Genomic DNA, 22386 nt, shown 5'->3' with positions numbered 1-22386 from the left:
GCAACAGTTCAAGTGATGGAGGGTGCAGAGGGGTTGTTGATGATGGAAAAAGGGTCAGAGGATTTCCTGAAATTAGTTTTAAAGACGAATTTGAAGGAAAGAGGGTGTTTTATAGACAGAAAGCATAAGACTGTTCCAAACAAAGTATAGGAGGCCACATGAATGAAGGTGTACAACTGAGAAGGTAAGAAGGTTACAAAGGAACCATACACATGCATGTATAACAATAAATATTATACATATTTATAGAAACACACTCACATAATGCAAAAATTCCATTGCTAGTGCCTATTCTAACCTCTTAATATTCACCTTAATTAGTTAATGTTTTTAAAGTGTTGTGAAAATAGAAAGCTCTATATAAATGCTAAGCATTGTTATAACTACCTTGTTTGAATAAAAGCCGTGCATATTGTAAGAAAGAACATTCTTTTTTGTTTGCTAGACAAATGATATTTCTAGAATCTGTAGCCCCTGTTGTATTTTCCATTGTCACAATGACATCTACTGGTAGGGACAGGTTTAAACACCTGGAGAATTCTTTGTCCACACAGTAACACCTTTACAATTTTCCATCAATATGTTTTTTGCAGACTTGCTTAATAACAATATCACTACAGTGATAAAATGTATAGTAAGCAAGAGGATATCATTGTTCAAAGATACTATAGAAGCTATAAAATACAGCAAACCCTTCAAAAGCTACTTGATAAATGAGTGTAAAAAAATGAATCCATATTCCATGTGTCAAGTCAAAATACCAAACATCCTGTAAGGCCTTTTAATATTATTAGCTGATAAAGAAATAAACTTCTACTATGTCTAAAAATAAAACTGAAAACTGACTTTACAAAATAATTATCTATTATTGTGGCACTGTAAAGTTGTGTAGGTCCAAAACTAGGGCTTTGTCAAAATAAATGAGATTTTAGTAATTGGTTGTACAAAGCCTAATGTGAACGAAAATAAATGGAGGCTTTTGGGGGTATTTTTATTTGTGTCACATTTCAATGTTTTCCTTTTATTTGCAATTAAAATATTATACATTTGTATGGAAAAAATGTTGCAGGTATAAAAATAATGTTTTTGGAAGGCAAATGCATATGTATCTTCATGTTTGTTCTTAACAGGAGCTTAGAATGTATTTGTTTGCTCGGGTATTTACTCAGGATCTTACTGTTTTTGTGGGTTTTTGTGGGTACAACTATTTTACAAGAGCAGGGGAAAATTGCAGGTTGGTACTGTCATAGTTAACTGGGCTAACAGCACCTCTAATCCTCCTGGTCTCTCCAAGCCATTGCCCTCTCAGATCTCTAGCCATCACCTGTCACTCAAGGTGGAATCACATGATTCTCCCACTCTTAAGACTGAGCCTTGGATGTAGTCTACTGTGTATAAATGTGATGTACCCCAGTAGGTCTGACTTAGGCTCAGACCCTGCAGTTCTGTTCCCTCCAGGAGCAATGGCTGTGGTAATAGTGACCAGACGGCTTCCTTAAAACAAGCATTATTTATTTAGAACAAAAGCATTTCAGAGAAAGCACATCTTAAAAACAATAAAACAGTATACATATCTCACTTTTCTCTAAGGCTTAGCATTCCCTGCATCTGGAAAGACCCAACGTCTTTAGATGTCCTCTGCAGAGTCTCTCTCTCTCTCTGTCAGCCTGTCTTCCTAGACAGCTTCTGACAAATAGCAACCCCTCTCCTTTTTTCAGAGGGTTTTTAACTGTTTAATATCCTTTACCTCTCCAAGTTGCCAGCCAGGCAAATCAAGCCTGCGTCTTCCTTGGAGGCAGGAGTAAGGTCCTTGAAGCTGATAGCTTTACCCATTGTATTTCTACTATGCGCTGGAGCAGTAGCTGGGAAGCTATTGAATTGTTTCCTGGTTTGTTCTTCTCACAGCCCCCAGTATAAGTTAGATCAATACAGTCATACAGAAAATTATTATGACCCAATATGCAATAACTACTGGTCACTTCTGGCATTGAGGCTGGCCAGCGCCCTGGTGCCAGCCAGGGGCCCATGGCAGTTTGGCCCGTGCTCCTCTGGTTGATGGGGTAGGGTGTGCTCAGGGCTCCTTGTGAACAGGGGGGCAAACCCCCACGCCCCAACCCCGCTCTCCGGCAGGAGCGCTGAGTGGGAGAGTGGGCCAAACCCCCGCACCTTGACCCCGCTCCCCTGCAGGAGCACCAGGTGCGCGGGTGGAGCAGGGCAAGCCTTTGCACCCCAACTCCATTTCCCCAGCAGGAAACATATGTGACTTGGGGGAGGAGATGGGGGGAATGCAAGCATATGGGGGGGAGGGGTCCCCCTTGCTCTGGTCTAAGGCCCCACAAAACCATAACTGCCTCTGGGTTGGGTCTTGTTCAAGGAGTCGACCCCACCATTTCTCCAGTCATCCCTAACCTGCATCTGGGAACAGGAGTGCCCTCAAGCGTTGGCTTAGTGGTCACTGGGGGCCTATGCCAGTGCAATGGCCCTTTTCTCCTCAATCCCGGGGCCCATTCGAGGTGCTCCTATTTGGTGGCCTCTGAGAGAAGGGCCCTGCTGCCCCATTGGGTATCACCTGCTCCGGACCATGGTGCCATGCCCTGAGCCGAGTTCCAGGAACTGGCTCTGCAGGACCCAGCTGGCACAGAAAGAAGAGTACCACCCTCAGCTGGTGCTGGCCTCCTCCTCTCCTGATGATGCTGTATCAGGAGCAGGCGTGTTGCCTCCCCTAGATGACTATAAGGCCCATCAGGAATTGCTAAAGAGGGTGGCCCAAAATTTGGACATACAGGTGGAGGTAGTAAAAGAGTCCTCCCATAGTCTGGCTGACATTGTGGCCACGGCAGTCCCATCAAAAGTAGCCTGCCTCTCAATGTGGCAATCACGGACCCTGTGAAAGCCTTGTGGCAACCCTGCCACTTCCCTTCCCCTCACATCAAAGAGAGCTAAGAGGAAATACTTTGTACGAGAACTCATAACCCTAGGCAGGAACACTCACCCCTTCTTCTCTCCCTCTCTCCCCTTCCCCCCCAGGATCCCTGGTGTTCTCCGTTGCCAACAAAGGGGAAAGGAAGGGTCTGCAAGGTGCAACACCAAAAGCAAAGGAATCAAAAACTTGGATTTATTTGGTAGAAAGGTCTACTCTACCAGGGGTTTGCAGCTCAGGATCGCTAACCAGCGGGTGTTGCTGAGCAAATATGACTTCAACATATGGGACTCCATGTTGAAGTTCAAAAACTTGCTGCCTCAAGAAGCCAGGCTGGAGTTTTTCTTGCTGGTGGATGAGGGGAAATCCATAGCCAGAGCTTTCTTTGCAAGCTGCCCTGAATGCAGCGGATTCGGCAGCGAGGTCCATGGCTTCCGCAGCAGCCACGTGTAGGAGTTCATGGCTACAGTCCTCTGGCCTCCTGCAGGAGGTCCAGCAAACTCTCCAGGATCTTCCCTGTGTGAGGGAACTTTGCTCTTTTTGGAGCAGACTGACATGAAACTTCGTGGACTGAAGGACTCCTGGGCGACCTTTAAGTCCCTGGGACTGTATACTTCAGTGACTTTAAGGAAGCACTACAGATCTCAGCAGTCCTCCGGGCACTCCACCCCACTGGCCTGTCAAGACCTGCAGAAGAAAAGGAGCAGGAGCTTTAGTGTAGACCACTGCTCCTTTTTACCTCAACATCAATGTTTGTCCCACCCAGACACCTGGGAGGCTCAAACCATGCCTTTTGATGGGGCACTCGAGGACAAACCAGTTCCCAGGTTTTGGGACCCCGTTTCTCCTTCATTTGTGGACCTCTTGTCCCACTTCATCCGTGCATGGTCTCATATCACTACGGACTGTTGGGTGCTGTACACGGTGGAAGTAGGCATAGGCGCCGATTCCATGGGTGCTCCAGTCCTGGAGCACCCATGGAGAAAAATTAGCAGCTGCTTAGCACCCACCGGCAGCCAAGCTCCCCTCTCTCCCTCCCACTCCCATCCACCGGCAGCCTCTGTGCCTCCTACACGGGAGGGAGAAGGAGGAGTGGGGGCGGGGTGCACTCAGAGGGAGGGGGTGGAAAGAAGTGGGGTGGGGGCAGGAAGAGGTAGGGTGGAGGTGGGGCCTTGGAGGCAGGACTGGAGTGGGGACAGCGCTGAGTGGGGGTTGAGCACCCTCGGTGAAAATTAGAAGCTGGTGCCTGTGGAAGTAGGCTATAACCTCCAGTTAATTTCTACCTTTTCTTAACACACTCCTTCCCTGTCCCTCTTCAGAGATCTCTCTCACGAGCAACTACTGGCCCAGAAGGTTCAATCTTTCCTTCGGGTGGGAACTGTGAAAGAGATTCCGCAGAATCTAAGGGGGAAGGAGTTGTACTACTGTTATTTCCTAATCCTGAAAGCCAAGGGTGGTCTTAGACCTATCCTACAACTGCGCCAGCTCAACAGCTACCTCAAGAAACTGAAGTGCCGCATGGTTTCCCTGGCTTCCGTTATTCCCTCCCTGGATCCCGGAGACTGGTACACCACCCTTGATTTGAGAGACATCTACTTTCATATATCGATCCTTCAAGGTCACAGAAGGTTCCTCAGGTTCGATGTGAACCACACACTACCAATTCACAGTTCTCCCATTTGGCCTGTTGACAGCCCCGCAGGGTTTACAAAATGCATGGTGGGAGTGGCGGCCTTCCTGAGGAGACAGGGATACAAGTCTACCTGTATCTGGATGACTGGCTAGTCAATTGTCAGTCCAGGGCCCAGGTGGAGTCTAGTATCCACCTCATCCAGTCAACATTCAAGGCCTTAGGCCTGCAAATGTACAGAAGTCCACCTGCACTCTGGTGCATAGGATAGAGTTTTTTGGAGTGGTGCTTGACTTTACTCAGGCCAGAGCCTTCACCCCAAAAGGCTAGTTTCAGGCCATTACATCCCTGATAGTACACCTTAGGGGCCATCCAATTACATCAGCCCGGAATTGTCTGAGGCTTTTGGGTCACATGGCCTCATATACATATGTAATGTAGCAACCAAGACTACACCTCAGACCCCTCCACGCATGGCTGGCCTTGATGTATTTGCCAAACCACTACCATCTGGACTTGGTTCTCTCAGTCCCCCAGTCCTTCCCTCCTTCAACTGGTGGATGGATCCACTTGCTGTTTGCCTGGGTGTTCTGTTTTCACAGCCCCAGCCCCCATCAATATCTTTGGTCTCAGATGCATTAGCGCTAGGCTGGAGAGTTCACCTGGGACCCTTCAGGACTCAAGGCCTTTGGTCTCCAGAAAAGCTCTCTCTGCACATCAATGTCAGAAAGCTCAGACAGTTCGCCTGGCTTGTCAGGCATTCCTGCCTCACGTTATGGGCAAGAGCGTGTTGGTTCTTATGGACAACACGGCAGCCATGTTCTAATCTCAACAGGAAGCAAGGGGCTTGCTCTTCCCTCCTGTGTCAAGAGACAATTCAGCAATGGAAGTTCTGCATAGCCCACTCAATTTACCTCGAGGCTTTCCACCTGCATGGAGCACAGAACGAACTGGCAGATCTCCTCATTAGGTCTTTCTGCAGTCACCATGAGTGGTCCCTTCGTCCGGACATCATTAGGGTCGTTTTCCAGCAGTGGAGGGCTCCCCAGGTAGATCTATTTGCCACCCAGTACAACAAAAAGTGTCACCAATTCTGTTCCCTGTGAGGTCACAGTTTGGGATCACTCATGGCTGCCTTCCTGCTCTCGGGGACAGGTCACCTGTACTTCAGTTTCCTGCCTATCCCACTTGTGCTCAAGGTTCTGCTAACGAACTAGTGGGGCCAGGCGCAAGTCATTCTAATAGCCCCAGCTTGACCCCATCAGCATTAGTTTGCCACTCTGCTAGGCCTCTCTGTGGTAGCTCTGATCCTGCTCTTTCTACACCCAGACCTGATTTTTTAGGACCACAATCGGCTACTCCACCCAAACCTCAGCTCCCTCCACCTGACAGTCTGGAAGCTCCATGGCTAAACCCCAGAGAACTAGCCTGCTCAGAGCAGGTTCGTCAGGTCCTAATAGGTAGCAGAAAGCCCTCCGCCAGGGCTACTTACCTCTCAGAATGGAAGCGGTGCTCCATCTGGGCTTCCCAATGTGGAGTCTCGCCCAAGCAGTTGTTGCTGCAGGTCATTCTTGAGTACTTATTACACCTGAAACAGCAAAATTTAGCTATCAGCTTTCTATCCTTGGGTGGATAACCGGTCTGTTTTTTCACATCTATCCATTTCCTCAAGGACCTAAAAAGATTATACATCCAAGTCTGAGACCCGGTCCCTCTCTGGGACCTAAATCTGGTCTTATAGTGGCATTGTGCCCCTTATTGTGCCTTTCATGGAAGCTGGCTTTCGTAGTGCTTACTACTTTCTCTAGAAGGGTCTTGGAGATCCACACCCTCACATTAGAATCTCTTTACACTGTCTTTTTTAAGGATAAGGTGCAATTACATTCTCACCCTTGTTTCCTCCCAAAAGTGGTTTCACAGCAATCAGGCAATCATCTGTGTGTGACACTCTACCTCAAGGTAGCACTCGAGAACCCCTGTATTCACTATTGTCATATGATTTTGATATGTTTTGTACAATGCATGCCTTGTGAAGTATCATTTTAAAAGTCTTGATCAGTTGAACCTTAATATCCTGGTGAATTGTTTGTGCTATCATTTTATGTGAAGTTGTGAAATATTGCTATGTGTGCGCTACTGAAATGTGTTGTGAGGTTGGAAGATGCCCATAGCCAGCCTTTCAGTTGCAACAAAGGAGCAGCTGTCACTGGCCAGACAGGCGTTAATGTCTGATCAAGAAGAATCCACTCCTGCAGAGCCTGCTCAGGGAAGGCACGTAGACAATGAGGGTGGAAGAAAGTATAAAAGAGGGACAGTGACATCATCGCTTGGCCTCCACCTCCCACCTCCTCCCATTTCAATACCTGGAAGATCATCTGGAAGACAAAGACTTTGAACTAGGGCGGGGGGGAGGGGGACAAACTACAGGCCAGGGGCCACATACGGCCCTTCAGATGTTTTAATCCGACCCTCAAGCTCCCGCCGGGGAGCAGGGTCTGGGGTCCGGGGCTTGCCCCACCGGAACAGAGTCAGGGGCTTGCCCTGCTCCGCGCAGCTCCAGGAAACAGTGGCATGTCCCCCCTCTGGCTCCTACACATAGGGACAGCCAGGGGGCTGCCCCCACCCCAAGCGCTTCCCCCGCAGCTTCCACTGGCTGGGAATCGTGGCCAATGGGAGCTCCAGGAGCAGCATATGCAGACGGGGCAGCACGCAGAACTGCCTGGCCATACATCCATGTAGGAGCTGGAGGGGAGACATGCCGCTGCTTCTGAGAGCTGCTTGAGGTAAGCGCCACCCGGAGTCTGCACCCCTGACCCCCTCTCACACCCCAACCCCGGGCCCCTCGGTCCCAGCCCAGAGCACCCTATTGCACCCCAACCCCTCATCCCCAGCCCCACCCCAGAGCCTGCACCCCCAGCTGGAGCCCTCCCCCATCCCACACCCCAACCCCCAATTTAATGAGCATTCATGGCCCACCATACAATTTCCATACCCAGATGTGGCTCTCGGGCTAAAAAGTTTGCCCACCCCTGAACTAGGGAGACTGGACCCAGGCTGGATGGGAGTTCAGTCTGTGTATTAGGAACTGTGAGCTGCCTGTAACATCTATTAAGGTGAGAGATTGTTTGATTCAAATCTTGCCTAGTCTATGAAAGTTAGAATTTGCCCGCATTTCTATTTTTATTTCTTAGGTAACCAGTTTTGATCTCTATGCCTTAAAATCTATCTTTTTATCACTTAAAAATCTATCTTTCTGTAGTTAATAAATCTGTTTTATATTTTACTTTAAAAAGCGTGGTTTTGGTTTAAGTGCTTGGGGAATCTCAGCTCGGATTACCAAGGGCTTTTGCATGTCCATTGCTCTTTTGTTGGAGTGATGAACTAATTAAGGAGCTTACGCTGTCCAAGAGAATCTTCAGCAGTGTAAGATGGTATATTTCTGAGGTGCAAGGCTGGAGTGATTTGCTGGTGCCTCTCTCTGTATGATTCATGAGTGGCTCAGGGAGCATTCATGCAATTTAGCTGGGTGTGTGGCTCCACATGCTGATGCCTGAGCAATCACAGTGCCTGGAGAGGTTTTGCTGCTTGTCACTGGCACAACATTGTGTGAGACAAGCCAGGCGGGAGAGTTAAGGGAGCACAGTGGTCCCACAGTTCCAGGTTGTACCCCGAGGATCCCATCGTGCTGTGTTCTACCCAAAACCACATGCAAACAGGGAAGAGCAGTGACTTCACTCATTGGATGTTAGGCATGCTCTAGCATTGGACATTAGGCGTGCCCTAACATTCTACACAGAAAGGACCAAACCATTCCGGAAATCCACCCAGCTGTCTGTAGCTGTAGCGGACAGGATGAAGGGTCTTCCCATCTCTGCTCACAGAATTTCATCTTGGATCACATCGTGCATCCACAAGTGTTACAAGCAGGCCGGTGCTCCACTTTCAGCTATCCTAACTGCTCACTCCACGAAAGCATAAGCATCATCATCAGCATTTCTAGCACAGATCTCTATTCAGGATATTTGCAGAGAAGCAACCTGGTCATCAGCGCATACGTTCTCTTCTCACTATGCCATCACTCAACAGTCTAGGGACAATGCAAGATTTGGTCGAGCTGTCTTGCAGGCAGCATGCCCATAAACTCTAATCCCACCTCTTATTCAACTGTTTGTGAGTAACCTACAGTGGAATGCACATGTGCAAGCACTTGAAGAAAAAAATGGTTACTAACCTCTCCATAACAGTTGTTCTTTGAGATGTGTTGCAAATATCCATTCCACGAGCCGCCCTGCTACGCCTCAACATTGGAATTGGCTGTAAAGAAGCAACTGGGGTGGGTGTCGCCAGCTGAGTCCTTCATACCAGCGCTATGAGCGCATGGCACCAGAGGGCGCCCGAGCCGCCCTGACGGGTACCACTGAGGGAGAAATTTCTGGCCACTGTGCTCGGGACATGCACACACCTACAATAGAATGGACATGTGCAACACATCTTGAAGAACAACAGTTAGGGAAAGGTTAGTAACCATTTTTTCTTGAATTATCTGTGTTTGTAACCAATTGGGCAATGGACAGTCAGGCTTAGTGGTGGAAAGGAGATTTGGCCTACCAGTTAGAGCTGAATCCAGAGTAGGCAGAGTCCAGGAAACAAGTCAAATGCTAGAACTGGAGGGTAAACTGGAGCAGTCAGCTGGGGCAGAGCAAGGGATTAGTACCAGAGAGACAGAAGGATGCCAGAACCAGAAGGGTCAACCAGAGTCGCACGCCAGAGGCAGAGCCAGGAATTGAAGACAGAGGGGAGCAGGGGCTGGAACAAGGGCAAGCACAGCTTCTGTGATGATATGTGTTGAGCAGCCACTGATCTTTCTTTTCTTTTTCTCCTTTTTATGGCAAAACAGACTTGACTGAATAGTCTATAACCACTACCAACTATAATTCCTCTGTACTTAGTGGTTTATACCCTCTCGCTCTGCCCTTTGTCTTTCAGATAATGGAACAGTGTCTTTTTAATAATTTTTACTAAATAATAATGTAATTTTTTAATCCTAAAATGTTTGAATTTCTCAAAAAGATTTTCCATTTCTTTATCAAAGCCCTTACATACCCATAAATGGTGATCAGTTGTTTCTTCCACTTTACAGAGTGCATATATTCCATCATAGTGTCTCCTTATTTGAAAAATATTTTTGTTTAAGCCACAATGACCATATAAAAACAACAAGGAGTCCTTGTGGCACCTTATAGATTAGCAAATTTATTTGGGCATAAGCTTTCGTGGGCTATAACCCACTTCATCAGATGCATGGAGTGAGAAATATAATAGGCAGGTATAAATATACAGCACATGAAAAGATGGGAGTTGCCTGCCTGTTATAGCCCACGAAAGCTTATGCTCAAATAAATTCATTAGTCTCTAAAGTGCCACAAGGACTCCTCATTGTTTTTGCTGATACAGACTAACACGGCTACCCCTCTGAAACCAATGACCATATAGTACTCTAAACAAAAGTACTTCATTAGTCTTATCCAGGCCCTAAAGTATATCATAAGCCTCAACTGTAGGGCACAATTAAAAAAATCATCTTCCTCTTTTTTCATTAATCCAAATTTTTTGTCATTCTCCTTTTAAAGTTTTCTGGACTCAGCTTTTTAATTCCTGTTTACTCAAGGTTATTTCTATGTTAATCCTTCCATTTCTTACAACTTTTGCTGCTTGGTCTGCCATTTCATTTCCTGTTATCCCAATATGCGTGGGGATCCATGCTAATGCTACATGTACTAACTCTGTTACTTGAAATACAATTTCACTGATTAAATCACTTCTGTGTACTGAGACACCCTTTTTGATTGCCACAAGGCCTGAGACTGAATCTGAAAAAATGACTGCTGCTGCTGCTGGGCGTACATCCCAGATCCAATTTAATGCTAGCATTATTGCTACTAGTTCGGCTGTTATGACAGCTGCATAATCAGATATCCTTGTAGATGTACTAATTTCCAATTTTGGTATACAATATGCCGTTCCTACTCTTCCTGTTTTTTCTTGTTTGGACCCATCTGTATATATTTGACAAAACCAACTCCACTTTTCATCTATATACTAGGGGCTTGTCTCCATTTACCAGTGGATCAATGTTGTGGCGATCAATCCACCGGAGGTCAATTTACCGGGTCTAGTGAAAACCCGCTAAATCAACCCTCGATCTCTTTTTTACCCTTAAGTTTATAAAATAAATCTAAATCCACATTTGGACATGTGGCTTTCCATCTACAACTAATTTTCCCATAACTAAAAGTTTTGACTTTGTTCAGCTTTTCCTTGTCTTTCAACTCCTGCATCCACACATTAAATCAAACGACATGTGGCATTCTAACATTATGTGATACAGTTTGCCTAATTCCCAACAATCCTCATATTTGTTTGGTACCTTCATCATTGTGGTTACCATTAACTTTGGACAGAAAGTTAGGTCCTGTAGTTTCATTCGTAGCTTCTAGTGAAATTCCACTTACACTGTCTGTAGCGTGCCTATAGGTGTTGTAAGAAATGCACTGCATGCAATTCATAGTGCCTGGGCTTGTATTAAAACTAATTTTTTAAGATCTGATTTTGATGCTGACCCAAAAGCTTGGTAGCCATAGTCAATAACTAGTCTGATTAAGGCTCTGTATACTATCATCAGTATTTTCTTTCCACCCTCAAATTAGTCCCAGCAAGACTTAAGCAGGTCAATCCTTTCTGTATATAAGTGTTTCTCAAACTGGGGACCGCAGGACCTGCTAATCAACTCCTTCCCCTCCTTCCCTCAACTCTCCTGCCCCAGTGCAGGTGGGGAGAGAGGGGGGAGGGGAACTTGGGGGAGGGGGCAGAAAGAGGCAGGGAAGAGGAGGGGCAGGGGTGGGGCCTCGGGGGAAGGGGTGGAGTGGGGACAGGGCCTGGAGCTGAGCGCGGAAGCTTGGCAGTCCTCGGCAAAATTTTCAATCAAAATGGGGGTCTTCGGGTTACTAAAGTTTGAGAACCGCTGCCTTACATGTATCTTTAACATAGTTTATATGATTTTTCCAAAGTAATTTAGTAGCAAATATTCCCTTAAGAATTTGAACCTTGTAACTATATATATTTGTTCTCCATACAGATACAGTTTACATTCCTTTGTAAATTTTCTTTTTGTAAAGATCAATCCTTTGGTTTTAGCACTGGAGAACTTGAAACCCCACGCATTTCCCCAGTCAGAGGTCTCATAACGTTTTGTTGATTCTCTTTTCTGCCACCTCAATATTCCTGCTCCTAACACACGGATTTGCAGGATCATTTGCAAATAGAGTGACACCTACTCGGAACTTATTTGTTTTGGGAGCTCATTTATCATAATACTAAATAACACTTCCTTGAGGTGCACCATTTTTAATATGCAGATTATATTCTGTATATTATCTTCATATTTACCCCAACAACGTAATAGATCACGACTCTCTTTAATGAACGGTCTTTTAATCTGGAGGAAAACATCACTGGTTTTCATCATTACTCCACCCCTTGGAAAGTTTCTGCTAAAACTTTTGTTTTCTCATTATCAGAACTTCTAACTATGTTGTGAGTCCCAATAAAACCTGGGATGTGGCTACTCCCAGTCTGAATTCCAGTCATTGTTTTAATTTGACCGTATATTTCTGATGTCTTAGTATCTTTGTTTTTCCACCTACCGTTCTTCCTCCAACTCTTTCTCTGATTTTTTTTATTAATTCTCTCTGTTATTGACTTACTTCTTTTATACTTCATCAGATTTTCACTATTCATTGTATTTGCATGTTTCTTTAACTGCCATTTTGCACTCCTCATTGCTCCATGGAAGTTAGTTTTTAGTTTGGGGGTTACTTCAATGTCCTAGGTATGGCTATAGAAGTTGATGCTATTAATCCCTCTCTTACATTATCATTGAAATTCTCTATGTCGTCACTCACACGATTATTCACAACTTCATGACATTCACTTATAAATAGCTCCCAGTAAGCATTCTTAAAATTCCAGGTGAGTAATTTTCCATTACCTTCAATCTTACCTTGCCCTTGAAAAATATTAAGTATAGGGGTATGATCATTCTCCATTCCTTTTTCCTTATATATTTATCAGTTGCATTTATTTGCAATTTCTATTGTTATAATTCCTAGGTCTAAGCATGAAAAACTACCGTCTGCTGCATTAAATCTAGTTGGGGTGCCATTGTTTAAAACCACTAGATTGTTTTCATCAAATAAGTTTTCTATGCATGCACCATTTTTATCAGCTCCCTTACTTCCTCACAATTTATGATGACTATGATATATGGTCTTTTAGCACTCCTCTCCATTTCTTGTAACTTTGAACTTTCTAATTTCCCATACGGGTTATATATATTGTAAATCCTTAAAGAAATATTATTCTTCTGCATTGGGATCTCAATAGCATTATATTTTAGTCTTAATTCTTTATTCTCTGCTGCTATGTAGTTTAATCTTTCCCTTATGAAAATATAAATGCCTTTTCTTCTTAGTTTTGAGTCTTGCCTAAAGGCAGTATACCCTGGAATTCTAAAAGCAAGCTTTTCAACCCACCATGTTTCCTGGATACATATGACATCTAGTTTAGTTTTCCATTATATTTTCTTTTAGTTCTTGACCATGTGCTATCAGACTGTGTCCATTTCAACAAAAGATTGAGATCCCCATACTAATCATATTTCACCATTAATTCCATTCAAAATTACATGAATATGGTCCATTGACAAGTTGCTAACATACATATATTTTTCTGCTGCCCTTGTTATGATTTTCATTTTTCTGATTTTTCCCCAGTTTGTGATGTACAATTTATCATTTCTATCATAAATACAATAAACTTTTCTTTTTTTGTTACTAGTATATCATTGCCTATTCCTTCCACAGAGTTTCATATTCTTTATAGAATGAGGCTGTCTACAGTTCCCCTTTTTCTGTGCTGATTGTCTCTTCTTTCTCCACCGGATACTTTGAGAATGTCCTCACAGGTTCCATTAAGATATATTACCAATGTTTGTCTTTTGTAGCTCTTTAGCTTGACTTACTGCAATTCACCCCTATAAGCCAGACTGACTGCGATTACCATCACAGTTACAACATTTGACCTCTGTCCCTTCTATACAATTTTCATAGAAATGCCCTCCCTCACATTTACCAGATCTTGTTTTCCATTTACAAACAACTGCTACATGTTCATACCTGTTGGCACTTATATATCCTCCTCCACCAAGGTGTTATGACTTGGTTCTGAATATCTGAAACCCTGTTACTTTCTCAAGTAGAGTCCTTCCCTTAAATGTAATCACTACAGCTGTCAACGACTTTCTTTCTCTTCCCCATTTACTAATTAGTCACTTACTTACTACTATGCTTTTGGCTATCTCATCATTGGTCAGCTCTAATGGCACTCTGTGTATTACCCCCTTTATTTCAGTCACATACTTGGGTAGCTGGCAATTTATTTTAACTTTCCCTAGTATTTTAGTTTTTAGCAGTTTATCATCTTGCTCTTTGTTTTTACATTCAGCTAAAAGATCACCATCTCAGTGTCTCCCAGCTCTTACAATTCTCCCTATGCTTTTTTTTATTCCAGTCAGCTACTTTCACACGATTAACACCTAATCTTATTTCCTTAACTACGGATTTTACAATTATAACATTTTGGTTTATTTCCTTCCTCAGCTTTGCTTTTTTTGATGATATTATCATCATCTGATTCTGCTTCCACTCTCTTCCCCCTCCCTCCCCTCCATTCTCACTCTCTAATAGACTCTTTTTCAGTTTCCAGAGTGACTTCATTCGGGGCCAGAAAATCCTCCATCTCCCTCCCACAGGCCAGGGCCGCCAGCCAGCCAGCCACTGATCTGCTATGGGGGGTCAAGCTTATAAGCAGGACTGCTAAACCAGCAGCCAATCAGGGCCAGTGCAGCTGGGCTCATTGGTTGCCTAGCAGCATTACTTAGTCAGGAAGCAGTCAGCCGCTAGTCCAGTGCCTCACAATGGTGTCCAGTGCTTGGCAGTCATAGATGCAGCATGAGATTCAGCTTCACCATAAAACACAAGAAGAAGAAAAAGAAGTTCAGTGGCTGCTCAAAGCATTTGTCTATAGCTGTAACAGCTCCTTTGCCTGCTTGTTCCTGGCCCTGCTCCTGTCTTGCCTGACTCTGGATAACCCAATCCTGATTCTCAGCTCCGATTCCTGACTCTGGCTCTGACTCTTGGCTCTGGTGCCTGGCCTCTGACTTTGATTCGGAGGCTCTGATTCCTGACTCCTGTTCTAACCACTGCCCACATCCCAGTCGCTGACATAGTATGCTTATAAAATTTGCAAATGACACCACACTGGGAGGGGTTGCAAGCACTTTGGCAGACAGGATTAGAATTCAAAAGGACCTTGACAAATTGGGTAACTGATCTGAAATCAACATGATGAAATTCAATATAGACAATGGCAAAGTACTTCGCGTAGGAAATAAAAATTAAATACACAATTACAAAATGGGGAACACCTGGCTAGGCAGTAGTACTTCTGAAAAAGATTTCAGGGTTATAGTGGACCATAAATTAAATATGAGTCAATAATATGATGCATTTACTAAAAAGGGTAATATAATTAACAGGAGTGTTGTATGTAAGACACGGGAGGTAACTGTCCCCCTCTACTCAGCACTGGTGAGGCCCCAGCTGGGCACCACGTTTCAAGAAAGATTTGGACAAATGGGAGAGTTCAGAGGAGAGCAATAAAAATGATAAAAGATTTAGAAAACGTGATCTTTAGAAAACCTGATATATGAGGAAAAGGTAAAAAAAAAATGGTTATGTTTAATCATGAGAAATAATCCTAATAGTCTGAAGTTAGTGAATGGGAATCACCAGGACATAGAAGGATTTTGAGTTCTAATCCTCAATTAGGTTATAGGGTGAGGAAGCATTTAAAGATAACCACAGCTGATTTTCTAAATGAATGCAATACAATATAAACCGAGAAAGCACATTAAAAATATACCTCTTTCTGTGCTCACAATCTCACTTATTCTATTCCTTTAGCTAAGAGATGTGAACCAAAAAGAATCAGGGTGTTAACATCCTGTTACGGTAACGGTAATGCTTTAACCCTACTTACATGAGACATTTTGAGTTTTTGCCCTGTACGTTAATCACTTAATTCCCAGCATTCATCATATATTAATTTAGTGTTTCCAATGACTTTAGCCCAAAAGGTTAAGTTTAAAAGCTTAATTCTTAAAGTATTGGACATTTCACCTGCAGCTATCTGCAAGACACACAGAGGCACTGTGATGAAGGCATCCATGCAATTTGCAACATCTGAGCTTGGATTGATTCAAGCTTTCTCAAATTCATTTTCAATGCCAAACTGAAAGCCTGGCACCCATAGTCAATAATTAGTCCTTTTAGCTTTCTGTTAGTATTCCCACACTCCAGGAAGTTCCAGAAATACTTTTAAATAATAGCTGATTCTGCCTTTACACTTATCTCTAAATTTTTCAATATGATCCTTCCAAGTGAGCTAGCTATCAAATATCACACCTAAATATCGGAAGCTTTTAACCTGCCACTGCTGCTGGGCTTAAGAGCCGGTCTGCTGACTCTTCCAACCAATCAGGCGGGGTAGCCTATCAGGCAGCCTATTACAGACCAGCTGCACTCATCATGTTGCTTCCAGACTGCCTCTGCTGTAGGCCCTGCTTCTAGACATACTCTCCACTCTATTATCCACATCTTTAAGTAAAAGACTGAATAGTACTGGACCTAGTACAGACCCCTGCAGGACCCTACTAGATACATCCCCACAATTGGAGTGAACCATTGATAACTAATCTTGGAGTACAGTCTTTCAAACAGTCATTCACCCACCTATAGTAATTTAATCTAGTTCACATTTCCCTAGTTTGCTTATGAGAATGTCATGTGGGATTGTGTTAAAAGCCTTACTAAAATCAAGATATAGCAAACATTCAGCTTTCCGCCATCCTCTAGGCCAGTAACCCTGCCAAAGAAGGAGGTTGTTTGGGCATGATTTGTTCTAGACAAATCTATGTTGGCAATTACTTATTACCCTATTAGTGCTTACACATTATCCTCTAACTGCTTAAAAACCAATTGCTTACAAATTTGTTCCAGTATCTTTCCAGGTATCAAAGTTAGGCTGACTGGACTATAATTCTCTGGGTCCTCTTTCTTCCCCTTTCTAAAGATTGGTATTATGTTTGCCCTGTTCCAGTCCTCTAGGATCTCACCCATCCTTCATGAGTTCTCAAAAATAATCACTAATGGTTCTGAGATTGTTTCAGGTAGTTCCTTAAGTATCCTAGGATGAATTTCACTGGTCTTGCCAACTTGAATACATCCAACTTATCTAAATATTCTTTAACCTGTTCTTTCCCATTTGTTGCTAATATTCATTGCTGTTTGCAGTGTTGTTGTAGCTAGGTGGACCCAGGATATGAGAGAGACAAGGTGGATTACTGAACTACGGTAATTTCTGTTGGTGAGAGAAACAAACTTTCAAGCTCCACTGAGTTCTGTGATGAGAACTGAAGAGAGAGCTGTATCAGACAACATGCTAAACAAACAAAGTCTTTGGAACAATGTCAGTTCTGAGCAGCTGCTGAGGAAGTAATGAGTAACTGATGAGAGGGCTAGGTTTTTTTTTTTTTTTTTTTTTTTGTCATTTTCATCTTATGGATGTCAAAATGACTCAGCTGCAATATACAGCCCTCTCACTCATCTAGCATACAGATGTATTCTCATGAGATCTTCTAGAGCATGTATTAACCTAGTGCCAAATAGAGCCATTTGTAGACAGATATATATATATACACACTGTTCCTACTGTAGCCAGTAGGGGTTATGAACACCTACGAGATAGATGTGCTCACAATCTTTAATATAGATGCTGGCAACATATTTTTAGGGAAGACACGTCTTAAATGTTGACAGTATTATATACCTTGATCGTACGCACTTTGGGGCAGGGACCATCTTTTCATTCTGTGTTTGTACAGTGCCCAGCACAATGGGATCCGGGTCTATGACTAAGGCTCCGAGGGGCTATGATAATATACCTAATTAATAAAGTAATATAGCTACTTACAAGTAATTCAAAGAATAAAAATGGCACAATAAAAATACTCATCATGAACTGTGATAGGTGAAACTCCATTATTGTTTCAATACACTACACACTGCTAACTGCAACTTTAGTCACAGTTATTACTTATAATAAAGCTTTCTGTGAATGAATTCATTCAGTCTAAGAAGATTCTGCTGTGTTTAATGTTACAGTTTTGTTCAGACTGCTAGAGCCTTTCACTTAGTGATAAATCTGTTAGGACAGCACAGAATACATTCATGTCACTTACAGAATGTCTTTGGAAAGGGAAGCCTAAAAGGTTTTCCAATTAAATTACCAGGATTGAAATGAAGCAAGAAGATACAACATTTCATCTGTGTGGATGCTGAAAGTTCCATCTTGTCAGGTGAAATGGTGCAAAATTTATTCTAAAAAGACACATTTTTTCCCAGCTACAAACATTATGCCAAAGTTGATTTTAGGAAAGAAGTGGATAATGGGTTATCTTGTGAGATGGCAGCTATGACATAAATTTTGATTTGACCACAATCTACCCTGCACAGCTCAGTGACTGAAATAGTAGCAATACAGAGACAGAATGGCAGCCTCATACCTTGCCCATAGGTTTTGAAGTGTGAATTTCATCCTCTCCAACCTTCAGCACATCACCCCATTTATTCTGTCTGGTACAGGAAGAAGTAAATTTCACTCTCATAACAGAAAAAGGGGAATAGTTAGAAATAATGGAGCATTCCAGGCAAAATCTGAAATTTTACTAATCCTAACCACCCAAAAACACACTGAATTCTCCATCCAATCTGACAGCCCATGCTCGAATTAAGCCAGGAAACAGATATTAAAGCATCAAGTACTGAACAAGAAACAAAAATAATATTGGATATGGTGGGTCACAGGTCAATGCCTAATGTCTCACTGGTTTTCTAATGAGAATACCTCTGCAGTAACTTGTCTTTCAAACTAAATTTTGATCTTAATTCTGTAGTTATGTTAGCCTCACTTTCCACATAAAAAAAACACAACAGTAATTCTTACTGTAGTAAAAAGAACAGATTTGGTTCTTAAAACCTTGGGCAACTACATAAGTAACATAACACTGTTAATATTACTTAGATATTTTAGTTGGCTACACAGTGACTCGCCTCAATTGCATGTTTCATTAAGATGACTCATACATCCTTTCTTTGAAGGCATCAAATTACAGAACACATTTGGAATGGAAAACATGTTTTACTTAAAACGTTTACAGAAATATCATTAGGACCAAGGATGTATTCATGGGGAAATAGCGTTTCTGAGTTCCTTTAAATTATGGTGGTGGTCCAGGATATATGAAGATTGTCCTTTTTTTTGTCATTTTCTGGCAGTGTGCTACTGTTTTAAAAAATTGTACCCAGCTCCTTTTATGATGTGTGATGCTTTGCAAATGCAGATAAATCATAATGGTTACAATGATAATTAAGAACAGCTTTGTCTTAAAATTCTAGAGCCAGATTGTTGCTATTCTTCTCCGTCCCCCACAAATTGCCATATGGAAGGTCTTTTCTGTGCACAAGATCTCTCTGTTCCTGTGCAAAAGTAAGGGGTCAGCCCTGCTCCATGGCACATATTCTTAATCTCTGGTACATGGAAGTTCTCTGCAGGATTCGGAAGGCAGAGAGGCAATGTAAGATATACATTGTTCCTCCACCAACCTCATGCAGAATCTGTAGAAAAGTTAATACAGTCTGAGACTGCAGCAGGTATGGGAATCCATAACAATCTACATGAATTGTAAGATATTCAGATCTCTATCCACCTTACTTTAACTGATCATTATTCTTTGAGAAGTTAATGAAGATAAGTTTTCCACCTGGGAATTTCCTTTCTTTTCCTTTTTATTTTTTAAAGGAGGAGCATCTCATAGATAGGATCAGGTGAGATGCAAAAGAGATCAAGGATATATTGGTTTTATCTGGGGAGAATAGTATATAGTTGTGAGGACAGAGTTGAAACTGTTTGTAGAAACATTTTTCTATGCTGAAATCCAACATTTGCAGGAATCAATTTGTATAATGGGATGGGCTAAATTAACATATAACTGCTACTGGTACACTCCCCTTTCCTGCACCTTAGTGTAACTCTTTGCTGAAAAACAGGCCAGAGTTCAGTCTTTGAAGGATTTTTTTTGGAAAGCATCCCACATGGGGCTCAGCAAAATTTTTCAAATAGTTTATTCCATGAAAAATGCAGTTTCAGTCAGCCTGAAACTATTCATGAATTTGCTCAATAGTTTTTGCCATTTTTAAAAAAAACTAAATTCACAAGGGGACCTTCACATAGCTGTGTAGGTGAAGTTCCTTGGATAGCCTTTAGCCCAGTGGTTAGGGCACCCATCTGGAAGAAGGAAGACTCAGGTTCAAATCTCTGCTCTGGCCTGGAGCAGAGATTAGAATCCAGGTCTCCCCTTCCCTCACCCGCATTCCAGGTGGGTGTCCTAACTACCAGGCTATAGGCCAGGGGTAGGCAACCTATGGCACGTGTGCCGAAGGCAGCACGTGAGCTGATTTTCAGTGGCACTCACACTGCCCAAGTCCTGACCATCGGTCCGGGGGGCTCTGCATTTTAATTTAATTTTAAATGAAGCTTCTTAAACATTTTAAAAACCTTATTTACTTTACATACAATAGTTTAGTTATGTATTATAGGCTTATAGAAAGAGACCTTCTAAAAACATTAAAATGTATTACCGGCACGTGAAACCTTAAATTAGAGTGAATAAATGAAGACTCAGCACACCACTTTTGAAAAGTTGCTGATCCCTGCTATAGGCTATTCTTGGGTGGGTCACTCTCAGTCTGTCATGTTGAAACTGTTCCACTTTGTATAAAATTCTTGAATATTCATTGGAACGGGGATTTGAACACGGGGCTCCCTCCACTTGGGTGAGTGACTAACAACTGAGCTGTGGGATATTCTGTAGTGGGTTTTTCTCACTCTCTCCTGTTGACGCTGTTCCACTTTGTGGAAAATATTTGAACAGTTCCTGGGCCAGAAAGAGAGAGAGAATGTTTCTATATTCTTTTTGTTTCTGTTTCCAATTCTGACACTGACCCACTGTGCGAGCTAAGACAAGCCACTTAACCTCACCGTGCCTCAGTTTCCCCTATTTATATATTGGGTATGTTAATGCTTATTTCCTCCTAGAGTTTAGGCAACACAGGGAGATAACCTGAGCTAGCATCTGATTAGGTGCAGCTAAGTCCCTTAAAAGAAGGATGGATTAGTTGTAGACAGAAGACAGCAGTATGGGCATTCTGTGTTCTGGAAGTCAGGGCAGGGAGTGCTGAGGAAATACGGGAGCGATCCATTTTGGTTTGTATTTTGTAGTTTTGAGTTTACTTTTTAAACTGTGTGGAAGAATGCAGGTAGAAGCTTTTGCCAAGTTGGACATCATACAGAACCCCTGCAACAAAACCTAACCCAGAAAAGGTGATTGTCAAACACACCTCAGCCTCCAGTGGATTTTTCTTGTCACTCAGCAACTGGCCTTATTACAAATCCTACATCACCAAGACTACTTGCCCATATTCCCTCCACCCAAGGAAGACTGGCCCTTGTTCTGTCTGGAACCTCTGTAGTATCCCTATATCCTGCTGGCCCAGGAAGTGAAGACCTGACCTTGGACCCACATGTTCGTCTTCCACATGACAGCATATTGCATTACCAGTAGCCTGCCAGGCCATTATACTTCAAAGATGCTCACATTGTCTTGCTGCATCTAATTAGGATATTATAATGCATAACTAGTAATAAATTTCTGCAGTGTTTGAAGTCATTACAACTTACAATATTGTTTTTGTAGGGGTGGGTCCAGGGAAGTTAATTGGTTTAGCAATATGGATGGTAGATGACACTGATATTTATCCTTCCTCTGAGAGTAAACAAGCTAACTTTAAGAAAAGGACTTGAACTAGCTAATACACTAACAAAACCAAACAAAAACATTTAATCTAAGTCAAACACCCATGACCAGAGAGGATAATGTGTAATAAGTACTATTACAGCAATAACTTCACCCCACCCATTAGCTGGTTGACCAAGAGGTCAGCCAAGCAAGATTCAGGGTTTTTTCCTCCTTTTGTAATAGTTTGTTTTATCTGTTCCCATACGGAGATTATTTTCAGAACATTTACATGTATTTGTCATAGTTGCCTCCCTAGGGTGGCCCTGAGAAGAAGTTATTCCACAACAAGCTAGAACAGGAATGTAGTCAGTTACAAGAAGAATAGTGCTTGACTGAACATACATACTGAACTATCAGAGAGAAGCAGATAACTAAACAATTGATATCAGTCACTGGAACTTTAATAAGAGTGTTTCCTCTGGCTGTTCACCAGGCTCTTTGTTTAAATTGGGGCTAAAAAACAAAGTGGTTCACATAGTCTGAATACAGATCACTTAATCGCTCAGATAATCAGGTATCTCTGTCACAAACTCACTAGTTCTCCCAGTTAACCATGGAGTCTTCCAGGAAAGACAAAGTGAACAAAATTTGAACACCTTGTGTAAAAAGAAAGATGGGGGAAAAATTAAATACAGGTGTTCCTTCTACATCATGAAGAAGCAAAAGAGGGCACAAACCCACTCCCTCCCACCCCCCAAACACACACACACACCAAGGTCATTTTTAAAACTCCAGTGCTATTTA

At 42.7% G+C, this 22386-nt stretch overlaps 1 long non-coding RNA gene across 3 annotated transcripts; it reads right to left on the bottom strand.

Annotated features, from left to right (window-relative positions):
* Window positions 1–1424: 1424 nt before the first annotated feature.
* LOC128832647 (uncharacterized) lies at window positions 1425–19407 on the bottom strand. 3 transcript variants are annotated; one of them, XR_008444022.1, is made up of 5 exons: window positions 18292–19407; window positions 14544–14628; window positions 6043–6138; window positions 5465–5605; window positions 1425–3607 (listed from the first exon to the last, which is right to left on the bottom strand). It is a non-coding gene; the product is annotated as an uncharacterized LOC128832647 (long non-coding RNA). The 3 variants fall into 3 exon arrangements; XR_008444023.1 differs by lacking the exon at window positions 5465–5605; XR_008444024.1 differs by lacking the exon at window positions 14544–14628.
* Between the last annotated feature and the right edge of the window lie 2979 nt (window positions 19408–22386).

This window comes from Malaclemys terrapin, chromosome 2 (genome assembly GCF_027887155.1).
Source record: "Malaclemys terrapin pileata isolate rMalTer1 chromosome 2, rMalTer1.hap1, whole genome shotgun sequence".
Taxonomy (NCBI): Eukaryota; Metazoa; Chordata; order Testudines; family Emydidae; genus Malaclemys; species Malaclemys terrapin.
Note: the sequence above shows the minus strand (reverse complement) of the source record. Positions and strands in the feature narration are given on the sequence as shown.